This window comes from Protopterus annectens, chromosome 9.part0, assembly GCF_019279795.1.
Source record: "Protopterus annectens isolate FY-2018-M chromosome 9.part0, PAN1.0, whole genome shotgun sequence".
Taxonomy (NCBI): domain Eukaryota; kingdom Metazoa; phylum Chordata; order Ceratodontiformes; family Protopteridae; genus Protopterus; species Protopterus annectens.
In genome coordinates, this window is record NC_056743.1 from 619,120,527 (window position 1) to 619,136,081 (window position 15,555).

A 15,555-nucleotide genomic window follows, 5' to 3' on the forward strand; every position below is an offset into this window, starting at 1 on the left:
TGGATGATCTGAAATTAAACATCCAGCTCTGTATCATCAGGAAAGAGATTAATGGTAGCATCTTGAAGGTGCATAAAGCTGATAGTTCTAGAATATTAAGAGCCCCCGGTGTGGGATAAATGATTCCAGTACTGATAGAACATATTGTATTTGCTGGTCTTGAGAAATAGATGCCATAGCTTTGTGTTGTTCACCTAGAAATAATAGAAAAAAAAGACTGGTTACAATGGTAGTGAAGCTTCTTACTAGAAGGAAGTGTTGGAGAAGGTAGTAGATTGATAAATATGACCTTGGCCAGTGTCTTAGGCATGTAGATGACATCCCTCTCTAAGAATCATGACTAGATGTCATACTCTGGATCTGTGTACTTTTAAAGGGATGCTGGACCTGTCCTCAAGTAACAACGCTGAAATACAAAATTTATCATAGCAAACGTAAAGAAAAAAATTATAGTCTCTGAATAAGTCCAGCTTAATTTGTTAAGCATATGAAACTCTGGTATATAGTTGCTGAGTAACTACATTCTGACACATTCCACCATTTTGGATAAATTCAAAATATAAGTTGCTTAATATTATGTATCGCTTGCTTACTGACATGTCCTATTAAGCTGAAGCCTATTTTTCAGAGCAGGTCTAGGGAGAAAATGTTCATAGTGAAAAAGCAATAACATGAATAATAAACATTTTAATATATTTCAGTCAATGTAATGTGCACTGGTTCACAGAACAGGAAACATGTTTCTCCTGCATTTCTAGAGAGGTCAGAGTAGGAAATACGAAAGGACACTGTTCAAGACTTCCATAGCTGAGGCAGTGGCAAAGATCTGCAAGCAACAAATTCTAAGCACTAGCCGTGGTGGTAACCTAATGGATAACTGAGGCTATGGAATGCACCAGCAGTGACAGAAAAAGCCACCAGTTTTGTCTTACAACTAAGGAGGTGCCTGAGTCTTATTGGTATGTTCTGCAAGGGAAGCAGCTCCAGCAATTGTTAAACAGAAGGCTTTAGTATGAGAGGAGCTTAGTGAAGCCATGGAAAATGATTTGCAGTCTCATCTCTCAAAGAGCTTTTCGAAAAAGCATCTGGAGTTTCAGAAATCAAAGACAGCATACTGAGGATGCAGCTCTCAGCAAAGCTGGAGAAGGACTGATCTCAAATAGTGACACTGTCAAAAGACAAAAGGAACACTTGGAGGAATTCTTGAATCCAGTGGACATGTTCTACTTTGAAGAGGCACTGTCCAAAGCTAATTGTGGAATTGGACCTGTTTCAGTAAATTATGTTCCCATGGTGATTATATAGTTCCACTCTGGCATTATGGCAGTGAGGCAGAAATGCTAGAAAACACTTGGCACTTTTTTGAGCTGCCAAAATTAACATGACTCTCAATGTTACACAGAAGACTGTAACAATACCACTTGACTGATAAACTGAGGTAGTAAACTTAATTTTCCAAAAGGGAGGAAAGAGTGTGCATTGTTGTTACAGATAGAGCACACTCATCCTCCTCCTTGAGAAACCATATGTATCAGAAAGGTTACTTAAATCAGTAGTCAAGCCTCTGATTCATGAGCAGCAATGCAGATTCTATTCTCACAAGTGAAGTGACAGCTGGAATCTCACTCTACAGAGCCTCAAACACCTCCACTGCCAGATGGTATTGCAGTGGAGGACCCTGATGTTGAAGGGGTAGGGGCCTGTACTGGTATGGTTGTCGGCACCAATTGAGGAGTGTGTCTTGTTCATGTGAAGAGAGGCTTTGACAGGCCATATTCTCTTGTTAACTGCCTCCACCAGTATGTCCTCTACCAAACTCTGAAGCTCCTTTTCTGTGAGGGCTGACAAGCTGTCACATGCTGGAGTGCCTCCAGGACCAGCACCTCCACTCCAGCCCTGTGAGCACATCCCCAGATGGGCAGAGGGTTAGCACTCCCTAGCCTGGAAACCATGTTCCTGGTCTGCTCCTGAGCATACCTCTCAACCTTCCATCTCCAAAATGAGGAACACTAGCCCTCATAATGTGGAACAAATGGGCAAAATGTGGAACACATACTAATGGCTTACTAACAGCTTCAACTAGGAAGGCCATAGGATGGTTAAAATATGCTGGTTTTACTTATAAACAAGATATTTTAATATATTATTATGATTAATTTCTATTTACCATGGATTTCACTTAAAAATTCCTAACACTGAATGTGTGACAGAGTCTTTCAATGTGGAACATTGAGGAACTTTGAGGAACATGAACTTTTTAAGACCACAAATGAGGTACGTTCCTCGTAATGAGGTGCACTTGAGAGGTATGCTCCTGAGAGTTCTGAATCTGTAAAAAAACAAATGGGGAAGAAATAAAACAAAAAAGAGAGAAAGGAATTAATAAGCAAAATAAGAAAGAACAGAAAAAAGGGTAGGGAGAGACAAAACCGAAAAAGCACACTAAAGTGACACAACACTGTTTATATGCAATTTAATACAATGTTGCAATATTGCAGTAAAACCTTTATTGAAGTGAAACTTGTGTACGTGAAGCATTTATACAATGGCGATACTGATTTGGGATGTGCTTTTGTACTTGGAAAGAATAAGAGTGGTATTTTGCATATATGTGATGAAATGAAATGGCAAGGGCCTTTGAATTTCCGAAGGGCTGTGCGCTTCTCTCACATTATAAACTTGCAATACATAGAATACAGTACAAAAAATATTCAGCAATTATCACAGTTAGATTAAAAAAAACATTTTTTTGATTTGCTAAGTCTCCAGTTGCACTTTTTTCATCTGTAAAGGTATAACAATATTTTACTTAAATCACTTTTTTTTTTTCACTTTTACTGTTACCGCTAAACTAATTCCACATTTGCCAGGAAGGAAACAGTCTACAACACAGGTTTTTACTGGCTTTGCACTTTTGTTCTTTTCTTTAACTAGAACTTATTTATTTTATTTATTTATTTTACATTTGTTAACCGGGCTAGTCTAGCTGGATATATGTCCATTTTCAGTAGAGGCCCGGGGAGAAAAGCTCCACAGATACTAAATTACAAGGAGACAAATTATAAAATAAATTCAGTACAAAAAGAATATACATTTAGTAACACAAAAAAAAAACTAAATTTCTAAGGAACACACTCAAAATATTATTATTCAGTAAAACATTGCAAAACAATTACGAGTAGCAACATATATTTGATAATCCGTTGGAGAGAAAAAAGTAGAATGGGAGACTCAGAAAGGAATTACAGAAGAAATACAAAGGCAGAAGAGAGAAAGAGGCCAAAGTATAGAGTGGAAAAGAGTATTGTGATGGAAAAGAGGAGGGGGGAGAGAAAAAGGAGGAGAGGGTAGGAGGATAGGAGGAGAGTAGCAGGGCAATAGGAAGAAGGACGAAGTAAAGTAAATAAGTATAGTGTAAAGATATTAGTAGTATAGGGGGAAGGAAGAAGATCAGTCAGGAGTCTTGCAGGACTTCATCAGAGATAAAAAAATGTACAAACTGGCGTTTAAAAACAGTGTCATGTAATTACATGATTCAATCCAACCGATAATACTAATTCAGGATCTTGCTAATTTTCTTAAAGAGACAGTGTATCTAACAATCATTTAAAAGACACAATGTATTTAAAATACAAAATGTAATCTAAAGGTTTAATTTATGTTATCATCCCCCTCAGATAAACTTTAAAAACTTCAAATACGAAATAGTAGTACTCCCATAATTGCATTAATGTCATCTCACAGCCTTTGTGCCAAAAGAAAACATTTAATGTTTATGGATTAATTGAGACCAGTTTGTTTGTCAGCACAAATAATTGCCAACTAGACTCACAACATTCCAAATTGACATTGTATTTGCCAGCAGTCATTCATCACAAAAAATGGAATTTTCTGAAATTTGCACATGTAAGTGAATGTTTGGCTAGGGCATTAACAGTATCTTTCTTCTTGATAGCCAAACAATGTTCATAAATTCTTCTGGACAGCTTTCTTAGAGTTTTCTTTAAATAAAAACCTGGGCATGAATCACCCCTTGTGAATTACAATTGTACCTGGCTCCAGCCCAAGGGTGAAAATTCAGTGCCCTCATGTGTACATTCAAAGTGTTTGATATAAATCAGCACTGCTTACACTTGCCACACTTGTATGTGCCAAAGGAATTCTACGTGTCAGTTGGTCCCTTATGATCAATTTCCAGTAAGGATTTCACATTTCAACTTCTTTTGTAAGTGAACAAAAAAAACGTCCCTGATCACAAACATATCAGTAGAAATTAGAAGTGGAAAAGCTCTGCTGTACTTCTCTACCAAATTATGAAGGGTGGTGACTGGCTTTCTAATATCCAAATCTGCTGTTCACTGATGTTTCCTCAGAAGAGGTCACATTTCATTCGATCTTAGTGAGCGTACCTCCATAATGATGTTCATTAACCAGTTTACACCATAACCATTCTGCAGGAAAAGTGCTTTTAAAAATGATACTTCCTAATCATACACAGTTTCCTTACTGGTGAGCCTCCTGAGTCAGATGAACTGTCCCTTGACTACCCCATTCTTCATATGGTAGGGGTGAAGACTTCTTTTATGCAAGTATTAATTCACAAAGATTTATTTTTTGAAAACTTTACTTGTAAACTCAGTGGCACCTTCTTCTATGGAAACTGATGTCCAAATAGTTGATCATTCTTCCATAGCCACTAGACATGAATTTTAGAAATAAAGTGCTGAAATTGATTTTTATAGGTTCATAGGTTGATACCTGGCTATCTGCCCTAGGGCATTTATAAGCCTAGCCAGAGTGTTTGGCTTTCGCCACCCTTTTAGATTGGTTGACTGTGCCTCTGTATAGTAGGTCACAGAAGATAGCCCTTTTAAGGTTAGTTTACTGTGCCTCTGTCTAGTAGGGACACAGAAGAGATCCCAGGGGTAAACCTATGATCTCCCATCCACTCGTCAAGATTTCTCTTGAAGAGGGTCATTGAGGGGCTCTGCTTAACATGGATTGGGATTTTGTTCCAGAGTGAGGGTAGCCTCTGGGATATGAATCTGTCCCTCCAGCATGTCCTATTTATTTCTGTGCTGAGGTTTAAGTCCCTGGAGCATGTAGCACTAAGGGATTTGGATTTCCTGAGGTGGAGCATGTCCATTAATTCTGGGTTGGACATGGCTTTATATGTCAGGCACAGATCGCCTCTGAGTAGGCAGTAAGCAACCGAGTAGAGCTGGAGTTTCTTTAGCCTAACTGCGTAGGGCATCTGTTGAGTCCCTTAATCCTCTTGGTGAGGTACTTTTGGGGTCTTTCCAGTTGCTGCAGGTGTCGGGTAAGGTACATCCCAAATGGGGCATTGTATTCAATTATGGGCCTGATGAGTGATGAGTAGAGGGGCACAATGACCTCTCTTGATCTAGATGTGAACCCTTTTGTGATAAGGTGGGCAATATAGAAGGTCTTTCTAACCACTTTGGCAACGTGATTGTCAAAGGAGAGATTGCTATCTACTTGGGTCCCCAAATCCCTAATTACTTCTTCCATACTTAATGGATTACCACCTATGTGGTAATTTGTGGGCACTTTGTTTTTCCCAAAGGGGATGACTATGCACTTTTTGGCATTTAGCTTTAGGCCATGGCTCTGGCACCAGTTATCCGTCTCTGTGAGACCCTTTTGGAGGATGCTTGTGTCAGTCAGCGACTCAATTATGGCACCCGGTTTGCAGTCATCTGTGAACTTGGTCAGCCATAGTCCTCCCGTGTTAGTCTGTACCTCAGAGAAATATATACCGAACAAGAGAGGTCCCAGGACTGAGCCTTGTGGGACGCCACTTGTAACTGGTTTAGAGTCTGACAGGGCACCTGCAATTCTGAACATGTGGGTTCTATCCCTGAGCTAGTTTGCAACCCATCTTGTGACATAGGGGTTGACATTTAAGCTGGTGAGCTTATTTATGATGTCCGAGTGGGGTATTATGTCGAAGGCTTTTGTGAGATCCACGTAGGCTGTGTGGATTACCTTCCCTTCATCTATGGCCTTGGTGACTGTTTCAAAGAAGTCAACCAGGTTCAAGAGGCAAGATCTGCCCTTAACAAAGCCGAATTCGGTAGGATCCAGTGCTTGTAGGTTCCCAATGTCTTTGCTTATGAGTTCCATGATGATACGCTCCATAGCTTTGCAGACCAGGCTAGTCAGGCTTATAGGGCGATAGTTTCCGGGGTCCATTGTGGCACCACCTTTGTGGAGTGGGACCACTGTTGCTGTATGCCATTCCTTGGGTATATATCCTGTAGTAAGGCTAAGATTGAACAGTGACTTTATGTGAGGGTTCAGTTCTTCTTGGAGCTCATGTAAGACGCAGACCGGAACACCGTCCGGTCCCATTGATGCTGTGTTTTTTGCTTTGGAGAGGTCAGCTCTCACCTGTGCATCTGTGATGTCAGGGAGGCTACACTCTGTTGGGATAGACATTTGGGGGGGAGAAGTTTGCACTGAACCTGTCTGCCAGGATGTTGGCAATGTCTGTGGGTTCAGTGTATTTTTTGTCATTTTGCACTAACTCAGACCATATCTGGGAGTTGCCACCCAGGTTCCTGACATAACTAAAGAAGGCCTTGTGATTATCTTTAGTGTCTTGTGGAATTTTTCTTTTGAAGCTGGCATTAGATGATTTCATGAGGGATCGTAGTTTCTTGCTAGTACTGATCAGAGATGCCTTTCCTTTTTGGGATTTTGCTCTATCATGTAGTAGCTTCCTCCTTCTGTTGTATAGCTTATTTATGGCTGGGGTCCACCAGACAGGTCTCCTGCCTTTGGAGGAGTGAGTCTTGATTTTATTAGGGATATCACGATCCATGCATTCCTGTAGGTGTCCATAGAATGCGTTTGTAAAGGATTTTGCAGTTTGGGCCGTATTTTCTACTGGCTCGGGGGCTTTGAAAGATTCCACCTCAGTTTTGAGAAGTGTGAAGTTTGCTTTTGAGAAGTTCTTCACCGTGGTTTCCTTGGCTGGGGGTGGGAATGGGATATGGATGTCCAGTGAGATTAATTTATGGTCAGATCTTACCAATGAGGGGTATACCTCTGGTATGGAACATAGAGCCTCCATGTTGGTGATGATCAGGTCCAATATGTTTTCCCCTCTTGTGGTAGTGGTAACCAGTTGTTCCATAGCATTTGAGTTTATAAATTTTAGAAACCGTTGGGCGAGGGTGTTGGGGCTTGAGTAGTGCTCCCAGTCTATGTTTGGGTAGTTGAAGTCACCAAATATAATGGTGTTTGGAGAGACCTTCATATTCTCCAGTGTTCTCAGGAAAGCCGAGTGGGGTTCTTGAGTTTGGGAGGGTGGTCTGTAGCAGGCTACAAACTGAAAGGCAGTTTTGTCCACTGTTAGTTGCACATGGATGGTCTCCGATGCTTCGTGCAGTGTCACTAACCTGGAGGTGTGGGTATCTTTGATGAATATGGATACTCCCCCTCCTTTTGTGGTTCGGTCCGAGTTTTGGGGCCGAAAAGCATGGTATGAGGTATAACCTGGTAGTGCTGGGGTGCTCTCGGGAGCCTTGAACCAAGTTTGTGTTACTGCACAGATATCAATATTCTCCATATTGAGGAGAGCCTCGAGTGCGTGCATCTTGAGGTTTAGACTTCTGGCATTGAGCAGCATTACCCTTAGTTTCTTTTTCCTTGTGTTGTCTATGGAGGTGGGTTTGTCTTTTGAGCCTTGCCTAAAAAAGGCACTATGGGGGTGGCAAGAGCCTTAGCCAGTATTCGAAAGCCCAGGGAAGACAGGTGCAAGCCGTCCCTAGCGAAGCAACATGGCTTGTCGAGCATGTCATCCCAGGCTGACAGACAGTGGATCCCCTTTGAATGACACCAATACTTTAGCCAATTGTTAAAATTGATCATTTTGTCTTTATACTGTTTATTTTCATTGTTACTGTTACATTAGTATAATGATCTGTTGTGCATACTAGAAACTAATAATACAAAAATATTCTCTTGGATACTTGGCATACTTACCAGAAGATTCAGCTAGTCACTCTAATCTTCTCTTTTGTTGCTTGCCACTATATCTAATTCTTCTTCAGCTATGATTGAAAGAAAGACCAGTCTTGTTTACCTGTATTTGAATTTCTGCTACATCTAAAAAATAAATATATCTGTATTCCTGTCTAAAACATTAATTCCTTTTTTTTAACTTTTTTATTATCGCCTGCATACGCACACCTGTACGGATTAGTACAATACTGTACCAATATTCCCTTTCATTCAAGAGTATGATATTAAATTTGAAGCGTCTCTTGAATGTTGTTTCCAAAATGCAGGTAATACTTTGTTCTGGTATAAATGAAGTACAAATACTGAAATGTATCAGTTCATACAAGTGAGCATTTCCTTTAATGCAGAAATGTGTCTGATTTAATAAGTAATACTGAAGTAACACAGCATGTCCTCAAAAAAGTTTAGTCTGGTCATTCACTTAGCACAACACCCCCACCCGCCTACCCCAGCCTGCAGTCTAACTAGGGAGTGGAGTATGAGATTTCAGCCATGTTGTACCTGTAGCTAGAAATACTTCTGAACAAGCAACTGTGTTAAGCATCTTTTCACTTAATGTGTGTGGCCTACACAAAACTGGCTTCATGTAATGTTATATACTAAAACTCTTTCTGTGCAATGGTAAAAAGTTATAAATGTGCAATTGCAATTCTTATTTCATAACTGTATATTTTCAGTCACCATTACTAATGCATGTAAAAAAGTTCATGATTTACACAGTTACATAACCAGATTATTTTAATACACTTAGCTGAAAAAAAGGCACATGGATGATTACAAACATGCCACTGATTTCCTGTGTATTTCATAATAGCAGTACAACTAATATTTTCTGGTAGATAGGTCTACCTTTAGAAATACTTGTATTTGTGCAAACATGTTCACCCTTTACTAATATGACTCATAAGAAACCAAACAGATTGCTTACTATACAACTTTGGCCTTCTCGTCTTAACCTAATCTACCCACTTGGCCAGCTGCTCAGCCCTACATGTCTTCAAGTCTTTCTACCTGTGATGCCACTGCTGACTGGAGTGAGTGATACGTGTCACGGTTGACTGGTGGTCACCCCACTCCTGCCAGATATCAGCTGTCTTATGCAGGCCTCAATGTTCTCCAGGTACAAACCATGCGAAAGGTAAAAGCACAATCAAGGTTGCTTTATCAGATCTGCTAGGAGCACAGCCTCGTGCTTTCACAGGAGGTTCTGTCTTTCAAAGTATGGGGAGGAATGTATTCAGCAGGGTTAGAAGCACCCTGTTGGGTGTGACATTTCCTTAACCAAACCCTTTTTGCTAGGTATCGATACTATTGGCACGTTTGGTGTAACCAAACCTGTTTTGTCACATACTGATTTTTTTTTAAAGTAAAACACTTATTTTTACTTTCCATGTGTCGTAAAAGTTTTAAATAAATTGTTAATAACTTGCATTAAAAATGCTTATTGTTCAAACTTTGTTTTGTACCCTAACATCGATATACATCATATACTAATTTTGAAATGTTATTTTATTTTTTTATTTAGTTATTTTTGGGGAAGGGGATCTTTAATGAGTTGCCACTAATTTGCTAGAAAACCACAATTGTTTGAAAAATAGACCAAAAATATGAGGCAAAAATCTGGGCATTCTGCAAATATCTGTACAATTGAGAGGTATGTAAATTCTAACACATAGTTATACAGAGAGAATTGAATGCTGACAAGGAATTATGTCATTAAAAATGTCACAATTCATTATTATTAGGTGAGCCTTATACATCAGCCAATACTGGAAATGAAGGCAGGGCACATGGTACATTTCCCACGCAACCCCTTATAAGCATACTGCACTGTATGCTGTTGCATTATTATTTTTATTAATGTTTTGTAATAATTTCTTTTTAAAGAGTCAGCGCCAGAAACAAGCACTTCAACCATACCACAACATTTGTATGATGTCAGCAGGAGAATGGGTTTTGCTGCTGCTGCTGATGACAACATAGTTATATTTATGAGGCAGCCTAAGGAAGTGGCAGACAGTCCCCAGGTTTAATGGCAGGTTCTTTCATCTCACAACATATTAGTAACTCTGCAGAAAGTGACAGTACAGGTCAAAGTCACTTTCAACTTGACAAAGCATTCACGGCTGTAACAGAGGAACATCCCTGCACCTCTACACCAGTATCTCCACACCCCGAATTACACTTTGAGGATGATGGCAGACATTCAGAGGCACAGTGTCCACAGTGACATCTTTACAAAGAGGAGACAGATGCAGGAATTACAACTACAATAGGAAACACATAAAGCATTGGCTACCCCAAAAAATGTGCTGTGACATTGTCAGGGGTTAGAGCACAGCCACAGAGAGTCAGTTGGAAATGGTCAGAGTCCACCAGGGTATGCATGGTGATTTTCAGCACTACTTTGAAATGGCAGAGAGCATAGATAATGTCATGGTCACACTGATGTGCAGTATGGTGGTACACCAAAAGGTATGCATGATGATTTTCAGCACTACTTTGAAATGGCAGAGAGCAGGGATAATGTCATGGTCACACTGATGTGCAGTATGGTGGTACACCAAGCATCAATGGCTGCATCCATTCAGACACTAGTCAGACATACCAGAATCAAGCATGACCCAGTCTTATGAGAGGCAGGGAACAGGGAACTGTCCAGAAATGTGGGGGAAGGGGCAGATCTCACGTTACTACCACTGCTTCTCAAGACAGTAATGTCACTAGTCACAGTGAACAATCACAACATATTTCATGTGTGGACTTACTGGCACTATTAACTTTTTTGATTGTAAAATACTTTACTAGTATCCCACTGCAGCAACCCTCAGTACTGCTTTACACTCCAGTGAAGGCTCAGCGATGTATTACTTATCATTACCGATCACTAATCACATCAGCCACATATTACTTATCATTACTGATCACTAATCACATCAGCCACATATTACTTATCATTACCGATCACTAATCACATCAGCCACATATTACTTATCATTACTCACAGATGCAAAGTCTTGTTGCAACACTCTGTCAAACAACTGCCCATCCTTTATTAGACAACAGCTCTTCATTTGGATGCTTCTTGCTGCTTTGATCATTAGTTGAAAGCAAAATCTGATAAAAGAGCAACTGATCCAGAGACTAAGAGTTTAACTACATGTTTTTAGTTCCTCCTATAGTTAATATTATCATAATACACAAAAACAGCAGAAAGTAACTGCAAATGGTAACTAATAACTTCTGTGGGAGGTTGGTGTAATGGTTAAGGTGCTTACTTTAGAAACACAATGTGCAGGGTTTGTTTCTGACATGGGGTAATTGGCTAGGCCCAAAATGGTCCATAAGGGCAGTTAGCCTAGTACTAACCTATGAACCTATAAAGGAAACAGTAGTTCAGGCACACCAGAAAACAGCTCACAGTTAATTTATTGCAGTAAAATTCCACACAAGTGGTTTTGCCCTGACACAAGGCAGGGCTTTATCACTTGTGTGGAATTTTACTGCAATAAATTAACTGTAAGCTGTTTTCTGGTGTGCCTGAACCACTTTTTCTTTTATTAATATTATCATAATACTTAACTAGATAAGGTCTTTGAACTTCTTTTGAACTGGCATTTATACCTTAGACAGTACTTGACTCTGAACTCTTAGGCTGAATTTCTACAGTTTCCTTACAGAATAGAAATATTCCTTGGAGGTCTGTCAAAATAAATTCACCTCACCTACAGCTATTACACAAGACTGTGTCCTAAAAGTGTTACCAAAAGATACAAATACTACTTTGGTGGGGCTTGACAATATCCTGGATGTATCTTAAATAGCATGAAGCAAGATTAACCCCTCCCCCCAGCAACACTGTTCAACCTCAGCCTCCATACAGATTTTGTGCCAGGCAAATAGAAAACAGCTATTGTCATTCCTCTGCATGAGGGAGGACCTTCCACAGACCCACGCAATTACAGACTCATAAGACTGAGTCTTATGCAAAGTCATGGAAAGACTTGTTATGAACCTAATCAATAAGGACATAGGGAACCTCCAAACACTCAACCCATTTCCATTTGGATTTGTCAAGGGCAGTTCATGCTTACTCAACTTGGTGGACTTTATTGAAAAGGTCAGCAAAGGATGATAGTAAAACAGTATATACCAGATTCTTTGACCTGGCCAAAGAATTTGACAGAACCCCCTACTCAGACATAGTACAAAAGCTAAATAAAGTGGGACTAAAGCCCTACTTCACCCACTGGGTGCAAGCTGGATCACAGATAGGATGCAGGAGTTCAAAATAATGGAAGCTACCTCCACAAAGAGACTAGTCTCAAGTGGAGTCCAGGATTCACTGTTGGCACCTCTCCTGTTTGTCATCTACTTTTCTAAAGTAAAAGCTAAGACTGAAGGCCTCTGGCATGCTAGGATTAGTCACTGAATTACCAAGTGTCTTGGCCATCCTGCAAGAAGGTTTGTCCCAAATAATGGTGTCCAAATCATGGACTGAAACTAAATACCAAAATATGCATTACTGCATCCTTTGAGGAGTCTTCTATACCAGGGAGGTTCCATGTTGACAATACAGCCCTAAGAGTTGACCCAGTGTTCAGGATTTGGGAACTTATGTGGACAGTGACCTAACTTTCGACCAACATATGTCCACTGTCATAGCAAGGTCCTTCTGTATTGAGCACTTTATAAACAAAGGGATTGTACCCCTTTACTCAGCCCTCATTTGACCAATCATTGAGCATAATGCCCTAGTAAAAGGCTACAAAGTCTAAGCAATCTGTCCTACGTGGACTGACTCAAAGCACTGTCACTATGCATGCAATCCTACAAAGTGCTAAGAAATTACCTGTGAATGACCTGTGCTTAGCATTCAAGGTGTCCTCTATTCCAAACCATCAGCAGGTCAAATGGCACAATTGGTCTATGGTCTAAACCTCTTCTGCAACATCAACAGAACAGTTTACAGGAACAAGTATAGCATTCACAGGATACTGCTGCTCTGGGACAGACTTTCCATCTGCATAAAACAAAGCTCATCCCTGCCCATATTCAAACACAATTTGGAAATGTGGATGTGTTTTAGAAAATTTACCCCAAGACTGCCCCCTGTACTACTTATGGATAGATGCACCTCCTAAATGCTTTATTCCATGGATGGGTCCCCTCAAATTATGTACGGTATGATCCCAGTTATTCTCATTAGAGGTAATATATAAGTGTTGCTCATGGGATGGTGAGGCCAAGCTTACACAAAATGGGATGGGTTAATTCAAGCAGCAAAATGAAAACTGGCTTGGTTAAATTGCCCAGAAGAGCAGTTATCCCTGTACTTACCTATGGAGCTATAAACCTTCTGCTTACATTGCATTTCTTGCAGGAATTTCAATTATTGAAAGATACCATAAACTGGGCAACTTGGATTTTAAGCATCTATAAATGAGCATTTATAGTTCAGATAAATCAAAAGACTGAACTATCTGCCTGTACTTTAAACTAGACAGATATCAGTCAAATAAATCAGAGGTTTCACCCATTTTAATAAGGGTCTTCATCTGTTCGAATCATATATTCTACTTCTCTATTGCTTTGAGGATACATGGGCCTTGAACTAACGTTTAAATTCCCACTGATACTAGAAGATGCAAAATTACTGAATCACAAGTTGAGGACCGTTTTCTAATTCTTCTTCTTCATAGATTCTATGTCTTGTAAACATTAACTCAGTACTGGCATGTCATGCAACTGTACACCTCTTGAAGCTATCAGTACTGTTACCCACACAGAAATGCTGACTCCTAGTTTCATCCAAGATAAAGATAGTATAAATATAATATATATATTATTATATTATAATTATTATTATATTATAAATATAATTTCTAATATGCTACTTACTTCACAATTTTAAGTATTGTTTTTATTTGTTTAAATATGCCAGGCTGAAGTAACACATAACAAATGTTATCTTTGTACGTGCACATATGTAGGTATGATTCACAAATCTTGTATAGCTTCCTTTCACATGAATATTTGGAAATAATGACACTTGTCTCCTTTAAGTAGATGAAAGCTCCTCTGTATAGGAAAAGCAAGCATGGGTAATAGGATAATCAATTTAGCATAATCTATATCGGCAAAATGACATCACACACTGAGCACAATTCAGAGTCATTATATGCCATAAGCTCAAAAAGCATTTCTTTAGAGACTGGTAAATGCAGTATATATATATATATATATATATATATACGTGTGTGTTTGTGTGTGTGTGTGTGTGTGTGTGTGTGTGTGTGTGTGTGTGTGTGTAAATAATAGAAAGACATACGCAGACATACATATAGATACAGTTTATGTCTCTTATAGATATGAGTTTTGGTTGTTAATGCAGAAACTCTCGAATAAATTGAAATTTAGTCATTAACAACCAAAACCCATATGTATGCCATGAGTGCATATGAGCGCACATGCGTGTGTGCGTATGCACGTGTGTGTGAGGTTGTGCATTATATGTCCATATTTATATATAAATAATATATACATATAAAGTTATAAGATCTCATACCTGATTACCTCTACAGTTCAGGATTTCTCAGCTAAAAATGTACTTATCCTTCAAAAGAATATGGGCTCCTCTTGTAACATTACATTCCAGCTCAAACACATATAAAATATAAAATACAAACTACAGTGAACAAAATATGCAGATTTCCCCCTCTTGCAGAACCTCAAACTCATGGCTGACAACTTCTTCAGTGGTGTAATTGATTATCTGTAAAGACGGAGCCACATTTCTACTTAGCTCTCAACTCTACAAATTGTTAAAAATGGAATGTTCTCCCCTCAGAAACAAAATTACTAAGGAATGGCCTATCTGCAGAGTAAGGTACAGTCAAAAAGAGAGGATTTTGTTCATTGGGCCTCATTTTAAAACCTCCAGAGGAGAAAGAGCTTCCTCTAGGCTAGACCCATCTGTTTGGAATTGGCTACCTTCAAAAGTTAGGCAGCAAGAGAAACTTCCCAAGTATTTAGAAAAAGACTAAAAGAATAACTGTTTTTGCATACCAAGTGTTCTTGCTTACTTGCAATGGATAGTCCTTACAGCTTATTCTGTAGTCACATCTTTCTTGTAAAGGCATACTTTTAACAAATTACCACTTGTTGAATGTGTATGTGAATTGTACAAAATGCAAATAATTTCACTTGCCTTTATAATTGTAAATAATGTGAAAATGCATTGTCTCTAATTTCTATTGTACTATGTCAACTCATTGGGCTTAGTTTATATATCATTTTCTGTTTATGCCTTGTGATTGTGCCTTGGTTATTGCTAAAAGTGGTCTGTTCACCAGTCCACTTACCCAGTTATCAAATGTTTCATAAATAAGTATAAAAATAAATATTTTATACCATATATATATATATATATATATATATATATATATATTTATCAATGTGTGTATTTATATGAACGCGTGTGCCTGTGGATTGTAAAAATAT